General features: G+C 33.4%; 1 long non-coding RNA gene across 1 annotated transcript in view; it reads right to left on the bottom strand.

The window, feature by feature from the left end:
• LOC128248663 (uncharacterized) overlaps positions 1-11,087 on the bottom strand; it is a 55,180-nt gene extending 44,093 nt beyond the window's left edge. The window contains exon 1 of the long non-coding RNA XR_016243152.1: positions 10,586-11,087. This is a non-coding gene — a long non-coding RNA (uncharacterized LOC128248663). The remainder of the gene's footprint in view (positions 1-10,585) is intronic.
• Between the last annotated feature and the right edge of the window lie 3,228 nt (positions 11,088-14,315).

The raw sequence follows: 14,315 nt of genomic DNA, 5'->3' as shown, positions 1-14,315 counted from the left end.
ACACCTAATATTTTTTTTCATTTTCATTAAACTTTCTTCCAAAACTGTCTTGCGTAATAGAATATTACTCAATGCCATAGCAATGTATTATAACGATACAATAAAGTACTATAAAAATTACTTCAGTTTCCCTGTTTAATTCTCTATACTTTTACGTTTTGTCTATGTCATTGTAGTTTTCCGATTCAATAATGGATTAATAGCTCCAGATAATATTTACGCTATTTTTATTATCCTTTATCCTGTCACAATATTTCACACATGTCGTCTCTCTTCATATTATTATTCAAATATTTTTACACTTTTAAATAGTGTACCAAACTTTTTTATACGCTATTTAGCACTAAGTAGAAATAGCTTTTCACAATCCATGAGTAACAAACTATACATAATAAACTCTAATTATAAAAGTATGAATTATAAGCTATAAATTAGATATTTTGAATTCGTGTCATAAATTGTTATGCACTTAATCCTTAAATACAGCAGAGATAATCATACCAGATTTATAAAACATAATTTATTTAATTTGTTTCGACTTTTTGCATTCAGAGTTCAAATCCGGCCGATCTAAAAACTTTGCCTTTTATCTTTTCGTTAACGATAAAAAAAAATACCAGTTTATGGTGGTAGATAAGCAAAATTACTAGAATATCGATCGAAATGCCTTGCAATATCTGTTCGAACACTTTGTTTTCCGATAGCAACTCTTTCAACAACATTGATGGCACATTAGTGTCACATTGAACTAAGAATGCGGCCTTTCTCTTGGATTAACATCGGCAGCATGGAGAGGGTAAGCTTGCATAAATGGACAACTACTAGGCTTTCTCAAAAAAAAAAAGACAAGATAATCTCAATGACGAATATTATTGTATTTTGAAAATGTTTCAATTAATATTAATTGGTGAGTTACGGCGGTGAGCCGGCAGGATTGTTAGTACGCCAGGTAAGATACTTAGCGGTATTTCGTCCGTCTTTAAGTTCTGAATTCAAATTCTGCTGTGATCGACTTTGTCTTTCATCCTTTCGGGCTCGATAAAATAAGTACTAGTTGAGCACTAGGGTCGAGGTAATCAACTTACCTCCTATCCCGAAATTGCTGGCCTTGTGCCAAAATTTTAAACCAATAGTAATTGTTGAGTTAATGCCATCTTTTCCTCAATGCATAAGTATTTCTTAGACTTTTAATACCCATTGTGTTCTGTTTGATAGCGCATAGCTATTGTCTCCGAGTTACCTTAATCAAAAAACAACTTCCATTTCAATAGAGATGTTCCCATAAATTAATTGAAACTAATCAAAAGGAAATATCATCATAAAAGGAAAATTTAAATGGGAGTTCATCCTAAAATTAACATAGATTTAATTCATACATAGATTAGAAAATTAAGCGTCCTTATGAGGATGTGTTTAACTGCATATTTAGTTACTATTGCTCTTCCTATTAGATATGGTGTATCTGAAAGAATTTTTTACTAAATACATACATACATACATACATATATACATACATACATATATATATATATATATATATATATATATATAGATAGATAGATAGATAGATAGATAGATAGATAGATAGATACATTTCTTTTATTAGCCACACAGGGCTCAACGAAGATGGGACAAATACAATGTAGAGCTTTTCTTTTTGGGAGGGGGAAGGAAAAAAAAGGGGGGGTCGATCAAAAGGGATCGTAGGAAGGAAAAGGGGGTAGTTCGATCAAAAGGGATCAAAAAAAAAAAAAAGGGGGCGATCAATAGGGATCGTGTATCACACAGTAATGTTCTCGTGTAAAAGGAGGGGAGGACAGTTTAGGTTTGGCCGTGGAAATAAAAGCCTACGGAAAAGACCACGGTAACCTTGGTCAATATTCTCATTGAAGAAACTATAACAGTAAGTGACTCTCTTTTGCCTTTTTGTTTTCTTTTTTTTATAGATAGATAGATAGATAGATAGATAGATAGATAGATAGATAGATAGATAGATAGATAGATACATATTTATTTATATATATATATATAAATATATATAATTCTTAATGGATACACACTGTCGATAAGCTAGTAGCAGCTGTATTTGTCCTTAAATAATATCTCATGGGCGGTTGTGTTAAAAACACAACAATAAATATCAGTGAGAGACGAAAATTCATCCCAGCAGCGTCCAGCGAGAACGTCAGATGCATTTCAGCTTTTGGGGGTCTTTTCAATAGTAGGTACTCGTAGCCATCCACAAGCTCGGCCGACAATTCGTCGTCTCTTATACAGGAAAATATGAATGAAACATTCACAGACGTTACGAATAGCCAGTCGGCTGATTAAAAATCCGTTAAAACAGTTTAAAATAGCTATGTATTATACTTAATGTATACTCACTGACAATTGGCCAGTTACTGCAATATTTATTCTAAGATGCGGCGCAACGTGGTCCTGCGATATATATTCATACATATATGTGTGTGTGTGTATATATATATATATATATATATATATATATATATATATATATATATATATATATATATATATTCCGTGACCTGAAGTAGCCATAATGCTTGTATTTATCTCTATTTCACTTACTTGGCAACATAAACCAACAAGAAAACCTTCATGTGATCTCTCGATAATAGAATAAATTCTAGAAATAGTGACCAAATACCACATGGAATCACACCTTACCTATTAAAACAAAGAAGGACACATTGGATAATGTAACCTAAATTAGTTAAAAACAACAAAATTGTCAACTATTGCCAATATTTGTAATATTTATAATTTATAGTGCGTTTATGATTTCTCGTATGTTAGGAATAATGCATGTTAAAGAATCCTTAACGCACCAAAAGACAGAAGGGAGACCAGAGAAGAAACATCAAGCTGTTAGTAGAGTATTTTTGCTAAGATCTTGCCTTAATTTTATTATAACGTACAGGGGACTTTTTAGACTGGTGGAACTGATTCGCCAGATTTCTTTTAATTTAGACGTTGAATAATATCAAACCACTGTGTAAACATTAAATATTTTTTCTTCTTGCTGTTTCAGTCAGAAATAAAACAATACAGTGAAGAAAGACCAAAAATATATTCGCAAACAAGGTAAAGATGTTGGTTAATTGAAGAAAGGAATAAAAGTTGGCGGAACTAGCACATGAATGGAGGTGGGGTAAAAGACAAAAGTAACACAACTGTGTATTTGTGTGAGAAAGCCAAAGAATAGGTCGGATCTCAGAAGACAGCATCGTGTTTCTGGGATAATATATCGACGTAGCTATTGTTGTTCGACAGCCTTTTAAAATGACATTCTTCAAAACCCCTACCATTCCATCAAACACTCCGCAACTAGCTTCATTTCCGTCCATTGATCTGTCGTATATAAACACAGCTTTATTTTCTTTCTATTCTCTATTCTACAGATAATGTTATGCCGACACTTACTCCCTGCTGTCAATGAATTTATCCTTCTTGGAACGCCAATATACTAGAATACAAAATATGGTAACGGCATTGCTTTTAAGTAAACATCTAAAAACGGATCACACTAACTGTCCGTCCATTCCCACACAACTTAATACACATTACCGCCTCAGTTGTTGTAGAGTGATGTTGTGGCTTGTACCCAGATTAGCCCAGGCGGTGCAGAACTTATTATAAAAGGCATTCTAGATGTCTTTTCGGGCATAGTTTATCTTACTCTATGTTGTCTTACATGTTCTTCCTCGTAGGATGTAGTTTAGTTGAAGAAAAGTGTGGCTGCTATTTTCAGCAAGTCTAGTGACTGCGAAGTGTGTTGTATGTGAAGAGGTTCATAGGCAAATATAAACAAATATACAGTAATCCCTCGCCATATCGCGTTTCACCTATCGCGGTTCTCCTATCGCGGTTCACCTATCGCGGTTTACCTATCGCGGTTCACCTATCGCGGTTTAAGCGTACGTCGATCCTGCCGGAGTGTTGTTTTGCATTTATAATAAGATAAATATATACAAATTATAAAAATAATGAAAAAATATATACAGTACAGTACTGTTTCTATTTCGCGGATTTTCAACTGTCGCGGTGGGGTTTGGAACGTAACACACGCGATAGTCGAGGGATTACTGTATTCAAATATAATACAAATGTAATATGTTTGTGATTGTGTGTCTATGTGTAAAAGTGTGTCTATGTGAATGTGCTTCTTTGCGTGTATAAGAGTCTGTGTGTATGTGTGTATGTGTGTGCATGTGTGTGTGTATGTGTGTGTCTGTGCATGTGTTTCTGGCGTGTCTGTGTGTATGTGTTCGTCGACTACAGAATATGCCACCTCATTCAGTCTTTTCCCAAATCTTTTCAACAGTTACTGGAGAAACGGAAATGTGGAGGCACGTGGGAAAACAGATTGTTATAGACTGTCATGTTCATCATGGAAACCGATACAGCCTTGTGAGTGGATTTGCTAGACAGAAGAGGTCCGTCATATATATATATATATATATATATATATATATTACGGAGATGTACTTGCATAGCAAGTGACCTGATCTGCGATCGTGTGCTGAAACAAAAACAATTGCAGCGTGGAATGTGTTTATAATCCATTTAAAAACACAGAAAAACCGTTAGATTCACCTCAACATTTAAATTAAATCTGTCAAAATATTTTCTTTTCTACTCCAGGCACAAGGCCTGAAATTTTGGGGGAGGGAGCCAGTCGATTAGATCCACACCAGTACGCAACTGATACTTAATTTATAGATCCCAAAAGGATGAAAGGTAAAGTCAACCTCGGTGGAATTTGAACTCAGAACATAAAGACAGATGATATACCGCTAAACATTTCGCCCGGCGTGCTAACGTTTCTTATTTCTTTATTGCCCACAAGGGGCTAAACATAAAAGGAACAAACAAGGACAGACAAAGGGATTGAGTCGGGCGAAATGCTTAGCGGTATTTCGTCTGCCGTTACGTTCTGAGTTCAAATTCTACCGAGGTCGACTTTGCCTTTCATCATTTCGGGATCAATAAGTTAAGTACCAGTTACGCACTGAGGTCGATGTAATCGACTTAATCCCTTTGTCTGTCCTTGTTTGTCCCCTCTATGTTTAGCCCCTTGTGGGCAATGAAAAAATAAGAAACATTAGCACGCCGGGCAAAATGCTTAGCGGTATTTCGTCTGTCTTATATATGTGTATATATATATATATATATATATATATATATATATACACACACACATAGATAGATAGATAGATAGATAGATAGATAGATAGATAGATAGATAGATAGATAGATAGATAGGCGCAGGCGTGGGTGTGTGGAGTAAGAAGCTTGCTGCCCAACCACATGGTTCCGGGTTCAGTTCCATTGCCTGGCACCTTGGGCAAGTGTCTTCTACTATAGCCTCGAGCCGACCAAAACCTTGTGAGTGGATGTGACAGACGGAAAGTGAAAGACGCTTGTCGTCTGTGTGTATGTATGTATGTATGTATGTTTGTATTATGTATTTGTGTGTCTGTGTTTTCCCCCCACCGTCGCTTGACAACCGATGTTGATGTGCTTACGTACCCGTAAATTAGCGTTTCGGCAAAAGAACCCGATAGAATAAGTACTAGGCTGACATTTGTTTGACTAAATTTGGGAAAAGACCTGCGAATAAGGTGCCACATTCTGTAATCGACGAACACTTACATGGCCGCAGTCTAATGATTGAAACAAGTGAAAGAATAAAAGAATATGCACTGGATATATGGGTAATTTTTTTGTGAATTAAGAAAATATCTTCACGTTTTACTTTATGTATTTTCTTGTTATTCTATATTAATGTTCAACACCTAGAACAGAAATAGCTGTAACAAAAATGTGCTTTATTCCACAAGATATCTGGGTTAGACAACTTTTCTTGTTCTACAATTTGCTAGTCTGAGAAATAGATGTCTGCTTAGCCCAGTTTCATGAACATGCAACATAGCGCTGACCATGACAGAAACATGTATTTGCAGTTCAACTCCAGCAACCCTGAAAGACTGACCCTGAGATTTGATAGTTGTTATAGAAAATGACAGTAACATTGGAAACAGAAGGCGTTTGAATTGAAATAGCATATCTAATAGCATGAGAGATTTGCGTAGAATGAAAACATTTCCCTTGCCACAACCAAATATAATGGTAGCTTCAACCGAATAGGACATGAAAAAGAGTTTTGACAGCTAGTCTTGTACAGTAACAGAGTTCGGGGACTTCCAAATTTTGTTGCAACGTAAATGAGTGCTTCTATTTTCAGTTACAGATTTTGAGCGGGGACAGCCGTGTTCTGAAGAGAATTGAGAATCTCTGTTGGATATCTGGCAGTATCGCTGACGTCAAAGTCGGCGTTGCCTTGAACAATCTGGATTGGGTTGCTACGTGTTGAATGATGGAGGTATTTATATATTGTACAATATCATTTTTAGGAGCCAGAATTGCACGTTCACAAATTCAAAAAATAAAAACGCAGAACTGAAGACACCTCCGAAAGGGAGGGCGCCACGTCGAAAACGGCAGAGGAGTAGGGGCCGAAACCGGACGTGGTTCCTCCGGATGATGTCTTTAGCCATTGGATCCTATAAAGGAGCTGGCAGTTGAGGTGGCGAACCACGAAACGTGGTTGGAATTCCTCCCATGATTTCTATAATTCTGTGACCTCCAATCTGGGCTGTTGATATGAAACTCTTAGGTTAGTAGAAAGATTATATCTTTCCTCTCGTCTCCGAATACAGAAATCTTGGAGGTATGCTCTCAACTTATTAGCAGGAATGCCTTTTGGAATGACTGGAAGATTATGCTTAAATCATCAGCGAGCAAGACTGATTCCGCACAGGAAGGATTAGCCTGATATACGCGTGTAAAGTATGATGAAGAACCTTAAATGAGTGTGTGAGTTATTGTGTTCTCGTTTCATACTTTGTCTAGATTTCTTCCTAGTTTGCACACAAGACTATCATTGTGTGCAAGGTTGAGTGGTGACATAAAAGTAGAAGGGACAATCATACCATCTGTTTCCGAAATTGCTGTAATTTTAGATGAGACCACTGCCGTACAACAATTTGGTTGAATGAGTAAAATTGTTCACAAAATTCGGCCTATGAAAAAAGTTTTTATGTTGCTCCACAAGAAACATCAAGCAAAACATCTGGAGCCAAGAGTCATTCATTTTAGTGGAAATACTGTTCCAGTGTTGAATGACAGCTGGTTGTTTGAAGGATCTGGTGACAGAGGGTGGTAGCTGCAGTGCATACTAGAACTAGCAATCCATGCAGTTCAATACCATTGCCTGCTAAGATTGTATAGCACTTTCAATGAAGATCACTACTTCGTTATATATAGCAGAGATGAATATTAGATATGCATTTTCGTTTAAATTCTATTGCGTGATACACGATGTCATTTGTCATGTTGCCCAAAATACCGCATAATGAAACCGAAACCGAAATTAAGTAATTTCGAAACGGACTTCTAATTCACACACCCATGTCCACATCTAAGTATGAGGGTGTAAGTGTCTGTATGAATATATATATATATATATATATATATATATATATATATATATATATATATAAGTAGGCATGTTTACACATAAATATATACATATGCATCCATAAACATTATATATCTTTATATGCGTGTGTGTGCATATATATATATATATATATATATATATATATACAATGTATTTTCTATATTATACATATATCATATCGTATAGGTTTCAAAGGCCAACAAATTTAGTGGGAGGGGTTAGTCAATTTTAATTATTTGACCGACCACGGAAGGATGAAAAACAACTCCGACCTCGGTGGAAATTGAACTCAGGATGTTAGTCCGAAGAAATAGCGCTAATCATTTTGCCCCACACGCTAACGATTGTGTCAACGCTTGCCACTACCTTACGTGTATATATATGTGCATATATATATATATATATATATATATATATATATATATATATATATACATACATGTAGACATATATAAATATACATATATACACATATATTACACATATATATACACACATATATATACACACACACACACACACACACATATATATATATATATATATATATGTAGACATATATAAATATACATATATACACATATATTACACACATATATATACATATATATATATATATATATATATATATATATATATATATATATATATATATATATATATATATATATATATATATATATATATATAAACACGTGTACATATACAGTAGAATTTCGGTTTTCGAACAACTTTGATCACGAATAAATTATGCTTTATCTCCTGTCTTTCTCATATACATATAATACAGTAGTACCTCGGTTTACGAACGCTTCTGATCACGAATAAATCGTCATTTATATATATATATATATATACATACATATATATATATATATATATATATATATATACATATATATATATATATATATATATATATATATATATATATATATATATATATATATATATATATATATATATAAAGCACGATTTATTCGCGATCAGAGTTGTTCGAAAACCGAGGTACTACTGTATTATATGTATATATATTATATAGGTATCGTATATATTATATATATATATGTATATATATATATATATATATATATATATATATATATATATATATATATATATATATATATAGAGAGAGAGAGAGAGAGAGAGAGAGAGAGAGAGAGAGAGAGATATACTTAAACATATACATATGTATATATTACATGTATATATATTCATGATATACACTATATATTATACATATCTACTTATCTACATGCAAACCATAACATGCATACGTGCATACACGCATGCATGCATATATAGCACACATGCAAAACTCGGTAACCATATATGTATATATATATATATATATATATATATATATATATATATATATATATGTTTGAGTGTACGTATATATATATGTGTGTATATATACATATATATATATGTATGTGTGTGTGTATCACATATAGAGAATGACAGTGTGTACAATATATGCATATAAATGTGTGTGTTTGAGTGTGAAGAATATACACACATGCATACACATACATACACTCACACACACACGCACATATATATGTATGTATATATTTATGTATGTTTGTAGGAATATTTAGGAAATATGCGAAATGTACAAGGAACAAAATGAATAGAACAAAATTATTGAAGATGTAACGTCATATGGAAATATAAAGCATAATTGTATATAACATCAATGCACAAAACATCTAAATGGATATCATATTTAACTATGCAAAAAATATCTCATATTTTTCTTGTTTTAGTAATTACACTGCGGCCATGCCGGGGCAACTCCTTGAAGAATTTTTCGCCGAATGAATCGACCCCAGTACTTAATTTTTAGGCCTGGGTACTTATTCTGCGGGACGTAAACACACCAACACTGGTTGTCAAGCAGTGGCAGGGGATAAACACAGTCATAAACAAAGACACATATACACATAATATATATATATATATATATATATATATATATATATATATATATATATATATATATACGACGGGATTCTTTCAGTTTCCGTTCACCAAATTCAATAACAAAGTTTTAGTCGGCTCGAGGCTATAGAAGACACTTGCCCAAGGTGCCACGCAGTGGGACTAAACCTGGAGCAAGATTCTTACCACACGACCACGCCGGTGCAAATATATAAAATATGTAGATATATAAAACATATTATACAAAATATATTATGTATAAAGCATATATATATATATATATATATATATATATATATATATAATAATAATAATAATAATAATAATATTAGGGACAAAATCCAAAATTACAGGTAAAAACTCAATTAAAATCAATTTATAAAAAATTAAAATTAAATTGAGCTTTATAGATAAAATATATATAAAATATATAGTTTTAGGGAAAATAACCAAGTTTCAAGAACTCATCGATGAAAATTCACTATCACATATAGAAAAATTAACAATTAAAAGCACAATAAATGAGTATAATATAAAGTAAAGTAAATATCATAAGATAAATATAATAAAAAGATATATTTATCTTATGATATTATGATATTTACTTTACTCTATATTATACTCATTTATTGTGCTTTTAATTGTTAATTTTTCTATATGTGATAGTGGATTTTCATTGATGAGTTCTTGAAACTTGGTTATTTTCCCTAAAACTATATATTTTATATATATATATATATATATATATATATATATATATATATATATATACATATATATTTATATATATACATATATATATACATGTATATATATATATATACATATATATATACATGTATATATATATATACATATATATATAAATGTATATATATATATATATATATATATATATATATATATACATATATATATAAATGTATATATATATGTATACATATATATATATATATATATATATATATATATATATATATATATATATATATATATATATATATATATATATATACACGCACGCACCCACACACACATGCAAAATGTATAAATTAAAAAAGTTAACACTAAATTGTTAATTTGATTTACCTGTGATAGAAGACAGGTGAGTTTGATATCGTTGAGGCGTGGATAGAGGTGCGATTGATAACTGGTCAACTTATGCTAGTGGAACTTTCTTTTTCCTTTCTATCCACTCGTAGAAGTCTGCGATGACGGAGAGCGTGCTGGTTCTTCAATATTATCAACATGCTTAACAGCTACAGCATGGTCGGGACCAACTGGCTTAAAGAATGAACCGAGGTTTGATTGTTTACTACTTAATACTGTTTCTGCATAATGAGACTGCTTAAGACACTAAGATACTGGACACTAGTTTCTTTCGAGAAATCAGTGTACACAATGACTTCATAAATTGTTTCCATTGTCATCTTCTGTGTCTTCTAACCAGGTTTTGCCATTGTCTTCTGTGATATCATTCCACCACCTTCTGAAACTCCTCGCTTCAAATCAAACCGAATTCCAACTCCAAATTGTACGAAAGTGTTTTTCCTGTAAACACGGCCAGAGTGACAGTACCTGCCACGAAGTCGTTAAATTTATTGCAGACCTGAGACAAGTTCATGATGTTCCTCACAGCTCTTTGTCTTCGTGTGTCTTCCCTAAAATCATTCTCTTTTATCACTGAGAACTTTGTTCAAATATCTTTATCGGTGTAATCCGTTGAAGGCTACAGTGATATCTTGATCCATTGGCTAAACTGTCGATGTAAAATTGGTTAGTAGGAACATGCAACTTAATTGATATTTGCACACTGCGAGAATAAAACTCGAAAAAACTTATAAAATACGTGAATACTGAACTCCGATTTCTTAGAATGGTAACAATGTACCAGTAACTGGTGAATTATATATTTCAAAGTTCAAATAGATATACATATATATATATATATATATATATATATATATATATATATATATATATATATATATATATATATATATATATATATATATATAGATATATATATATATATGATATGATATGTATTTCAGAGTAAATGTGCTATCCTCCCCACTACCTCTAACTTTAAAAGATGCATATCGTCGACATTGGCACGGTAAAAAAAAACTTTAAAACGTTTCTTACTTGTGTGTGTACATACATGAATATATGTACACACATACACACATACACTTGCTTGAAAGACATAAACACACGCAAACAGATGTGTATTCAGCCTCAAGACGAGGTGAAATTTCTTACACGTGAACATTAAAAGAAATCTCATTCAAAAAATATAAGAGAAAAATTATTAATAGATTTTTCTCACATGTTACGAGAACTTACACAAACCAATACCGATTATCAAGTAGTGTGAGACAAACTCTGAAATGTATGCACGTGCACGTGTGCACACACACACACACACACACACACATATACAGACACACACACACTCACACATATAGACGCACACATGTGAATGTGTGGTGTTTGTGTATGTGTGTGTATGCGTGTCCGCGTGTGTGTGCATACGAAGGGCTTCTTCGCAGTCTTCGTCAACCAAATTCACTCAGAAGGCACTATTCGGCATCTAGCTTATATACAAAGTAGTTTTGTGCACATATGTATCTATATACATATACATACGTATGTGTTTATGAAAACTCTCTTCTTAACATTATAACAAACCATTCTAATTTTCTATCTCCATTTATACTTCAAATTCCTTGCCTCCCATTGTTAGTCTTGAAGGAATATCGTTTGGCTCTAACTTAGCGGTTTTCAAGGACTGAGATTTCATGGTTGACCAAGAGCGTTAACCAAACAACAACAGTGCCGTATTCTTTTCACAGCAATGTTTGATAGCAAGACAAAACAGATTAACGAAATATTCAGAAGATAAATCTTGTTTAACCTAAACTTTACTGCTAAATTTCTAGGATTTGAAAACGTATAGCATGGCTCTTGGAGTATCAGAATAATAAACAATTAATGATTCCAGTTTTAAACCTCAAGTGTCATATGCCCCAAACAACAACGTCAGACGATCTTTCGTTGGTTTACATTCTGGTAATTTTTATTCTCCTTTAACATAAAAGTTTTAATAAAAATAGCAGACATTCATTTACCCTAAAAAATTAGAATAATGAATATTTACTTCTTTCTATAATACTCTTCAATTGTTCTGGAAATTCCGTTTCAGGTTACATATCTCAACATAATGACTCCCTTGTTAAAGAATGAGGGTTAAACCGTTTCTTGGACCTTTAAAAACCATCCAGGAAGAGCAACAAACGTTTGAGTGACTTTGTAGCCAGCTTTTAAAAAAATTTAAGCCTTTTACATTGGAAAGTAGCGAAAGACAGTGAAATAAATACACTCCACCCAAACACATAACAAAATTTCATATTCTCCAAGATTTTACCGCACGTACCTTTTACTATAGAAGCGTTATGCTCACTTGAATTTTGCATAGTAAATCTTATTTTGTTACATACATTCATGATGATTTTTAAGTGCTAATGATTCCACATCAACACTCTTTTTTTCTCCTGTTCTTTTGATAAACTTTAGTTAGATATTTAATGATATTGCTTTACACTTACGGGACACGGGGGTTAATAAGAGTACTGAATTTTGTTTCAATTACAGTAAGAAATTGTCATACAAGTGATAGGATGTAGCACATGTAAAACTCCAGACTTCAAAAACAAAGTGTGACTGATTGATTGTTTTCTTCCCTGCGCCTGAATAAAGCAGCGAGATGGTTCTTTATTAGCCGGTTCGTATTCAGGCAGAAAATTCCGAAAGTGGAGCAAACAACGAGAATGAGGAAAGGCTCGTGATTTTGGCAGTTGAATAGCAGCAATATTAAGCATTTCGCTAAGGGGCGAACTGGTAGAATCGTTAGCACGGCAGGCAAAATGCTTAGCGACATTTCGGCCATCTTTACATTTTGAGTTCAAATTCCGCCGAGGTCAACTTTGCTTTCAAACTTTCTGGGTCGATAAACTAAGTACCAGTTGAGCCCGAACTTGCTAGTCTGGTGCCAAAATTTGAAATCAATACAAGTATTTCGTTTAAACGAAGTTTCGTTCACAAAGGCAACACAAAATGAAACACTGGCGTATATATGCATGAACGTGTGTGTGCGCGCGTGTATATATAACCATGGAAGAAATGTGTACGTGTGCTTGTACTCATACGTGCTGTGTGTATGCATCCGTTCATGCACGTCCATGCATTTTTTGTGCATGTATCTTTTAACGCATGTGTCTCAGAGTGTTTATGTATATGTATCTTTATGTGTTTGCATGGCTGTGGTTTTCTCTGTATGTATGCGTATGTGTGTAAAATAGAGTGTAAAATTATATTTCTGACAATGATCACCGCCTCGCGCGCACACATACACACGCACGTACGAGTGGGTATCAAAAAGTTCCCAGACTAGTTCTGTAGTGCGCCAACAGGTGGTAGCACACAGTTACGTGCGCAGTGAGAGCCAGCAGTGACCTTCATGAGACACTATGCCGAGTGGCATCACTGTGTTTACTTCGCAAGTTATGAATTTTGTGTTTTTATGATCACGTGTGTGCTGTATTCTGCGATTTTTGTCATGGACAGGAAGTTAAAACAGAGAGCCAACGTGAATTTTTGCGTTAAACTTGGGAAGTCTTCTACAAGGACATTGAGCATGCTTCGGCAAGCTTACGGCGACGAGGCAATGGGTCATGCGCAATGTTTCGAGTGACCGAAGAAGGCACGACAGAGCCACAGCTCAATCAAGCGCATGCTCTTCGTTTTTTTCGACATC

This window comes from Octopus bimaculoides, chromosome 9 (genome assembly GCF_046866305.1).
Source record: "Octopus bimaculoides isolate indiv1 chromosome 9, ASM4686630v1, whole genome shotgun sequence".
Classification (NCBI taxonomy): Eukaryota; Metazoa; Mollusca; class Cephalopoda; order Octopoda; family Octopodidae; genus Octopus; species Octopus bimaculoides.
Note: the sequence above shows the minus strand (reverse complement) of the source record. Positions and strands in the feature narration are given on the sequence as shown.